A 2,825-nucleotide genomic window follows, 5' to 3' on the forward strand; every position below is an offset into this window, starting at 1 on the left:
GTTCTTTAATTCTTCTAGGTCTTTGTTAATCATTTCTTGCATCTTCTCAATCTTTGCCTCCATTCTTATTCCGAGGTCCTGGATCATCTTCACTATCATTATTCTGAATTCTTTTTCTGGAAGGTTGCCTATCTCCACTTCATTTAGTTGTTTTTCTGGGGTTTTTTCTTGTTCCTTCATCTGGTACATAGCCCTCTGCCTTTTCATCTTGTCTATCTTTCTGTAACTGTGGTTTTTGGTCCACAGGCTGCAGGATTGTAGTTTTTCTTGCTTCTGCTGTCTGCCCTCTGGTGGTTGAGGCTATCTAAGAGGCTTGATGGGAGGCTCTGGTGGTGGGTAGAGCTGACTCTCCCCAATTGTTTTTATTTTTAACTCAAATCTCATCAAAATCCCTAAAGAATGAAAGTTCACTGCTGTAAGAGGTTCATATTTTATGTAAGTACATAAATCCTAGAAAAAATCTGAAAGATTGTGCATCAAATGTTGGAGGTCTCTTTGATTCTTTACACTTTCACGTATTTAACAAACTTGTTGCAATATGCATGTATTACTGAATTCTAAGCATTGTGAAAGGCACTTCAACTGAATTATCTCAAGTTCTCCCAACACCATGAGGTAAATACTAGTTTGCCCACTTTATAAATTTTAGAAATGCAAGCACAGAGGAGTTTGCTAACTTACTCTAGGTCACACAGCTGGTGAAGTGGAGGTCTCAACCCAACAGCCTGAATCTGGAGGGATGAGTGCCTTAATAGCAGAAGTCCCAGGACTCTGGGACTCAGAAGAGTTCCTAATTCAGGCTAGAGCATCAAGCAAAGCTTCTCTTAGAGAAGCAGAGGGTCATCAAAGCAGAACTTAGAAAAAACAGTGCTCGGCACACAGTATGTACACACTAAATGTTTGACAAATGAGTTGATTAACCTAGCAAAGTGAGTAGAATTAGGGTGAGGAAGGGCATCCCAGGAAGAATAAGTCTTAGCTCTGGCTCCAAGCTGGGTTTCTTCAACATTCTGGTGCTGCAAGTCCAGAAATGACTCTCCTTTTCGGGTCTAGGGTGTCCTGGCAGGTGGCAGGGGTGTCAACTTGATAATCAAGCTGGAACCAGACAAAATCTTCATTTCTGACAGTCCAGACAAGGCTGAAGAGCTGGTCATACTCAAAGATGAACCGGTGCCAGACAAGAAGGCCAGTGCCAGGCTCAGCCTGTTTGCTCAAACTCCCTGGGAAGCTCATCCTCTACTTCCAAAGTGATTCCCTAGGATCGTTCTGGACCAGGTAGGGGACTAAGGGGCAATGGTTTTCCAGGACTTTTTGCTCATATTCTTCACAAAACACATTTTTAGGTTGACACCTACGATTTTTCAATCATAAATTTAAATATTGATAGTTTCAAAGGTTATATTTTCTAGTGTTTTTGTATTCTGAACATACCTTAAGTGTATTTTTTGTCAAAAACAGATTTAGTTCTTCCAGTTTATGGAAAGTGTTCTCCTTATAACCTAACTGGCAAAGCCAGTACCATGAGACAAATCATACTTTCTATCAGGAAACGTTGGAGTTCACATTTCAGTTCAAATAATGGTGTTAACGTACATCCTGGGGACATGTATCTCACTTCTGATTCTCAGTCCAGTAGAGACAGGGTGTGTCGGAGGGAGGGAGGGAGGGAAGGGTGGGTGGATAGATGAAAGGAATGGATGGATGAGTGGATGGACAGATGGATGGATCAATGGTTGGATGGAGAGGCTTGTTGCCTGGATGAGATGAAGTACCTCCTCTTTCAATATCTCTCATGGAAGCCTCCAGGTTGGGCTTCTTAGGCATTCCTACTTAGAAGCTGGTACCCTCAACCAGATTTTTATGCCAGGCAGAAATGCCGCCATAATGAATCTAGTAATCATTTTGCAAAGAGAGAAAAGAAAGATTGAGAAAGAGAGAGGGGAAGGTCATACCTCAGTCACCTTCTCAAGGAGATCAGCTTTAGATACATATGGAAGCTGAGACCCTGGAAACTAAGTCTCTTAAAACTATGTGGGAGCCACAGCATGTGGGTGGGGGTCTGTGGCTCCATGGTCTTTCCCTTGGGTTTTTCCTCTCTCACCCTCTTGCACAGACACAACACTGAGAATATGCAAAGCCACGGGGAAAATGGTAGAAACTTCACCATGGCTGTTGCTGGGAAGAGCAATTCATAAATGCTCTGTTCTTTTTTTAACCCTCCAATTTGACATCATACTATAGCTCATGTAGGCTTTTATTCCTGAATACCAGCTAAACTTCTTAGGCTTAACCTTTCGGCCTCAAAAATACTGGGCAGATGCATTACCTGTCTACCTCTTTATAACTATAATAATTGGCTGTGTGCTCTTTTTTAAATTAACATGATGAGTACCTCGCCACTCAACTCCATTCATACAATCACAGAAGAAATACCAAGAAGAAGCCATCTCAGCATTAAGATCTAATTCCTATCAATGGAGTGAACCATATGTTCTTTCCTACAGCTGAGGAAATTTACAACAAAAACTGAATGTAGATATATGAACACTAAGCAGTTATAAGTTTTTGGCCTTATAATTTTGACCATGGTTAATTTGACTGTCTCTCTTATTGAGATGTAAAACAAAATGTAAATTGAACTTCTTAGATTAAGTACCATTAATATTATAACTGTTCTCAAATATTAGTTATAAATGATGTTATAATATGATTTCTTTTGTGTTAGGATCCCTACTCATCTTCTGTGACACTTGAAGGATTTAAGCTAAGACATGTAAAATTGTTCAAAATGGAGTCCCAGTGGTCCCAGTGTGAACTTCCATATT

At 40.4% G+C, this 2,825-nt stretch overlaps 1 pseudogene; it reads left to right on the forward strand.

Annotated features, from left to right (window-relative positions):
* The first annotated feature begins 2,148 nt into the window (after positions 1-2,148).
* On the forward strand, positions 2,149-2,530 carry LOC132350043 (phosphatidylinositol N-acetylglucosaminyltransferase subunit P-like; annotated as a pseudogene).
* The last annotated feature ends 295 nt before the right edge of the window (positions 2,531-2,825 follow it).

Source organism: Balaenoptera ricei, chromosome 1, assembly GCF_028023285.1.
Source record: "Balaenoptera ricei isolate mBalRic1 chromosome 1, mBalRic1.hap2, whole genome shotgun sequence".
Classification (NCBI taxonomy): domain Eukaryota; kingdom Metazoa; phylum Chordata; class Mammalia; order Artiodactyla; family Balaenopteridae; genus Balaenoptera; species Balaenoptera ricei.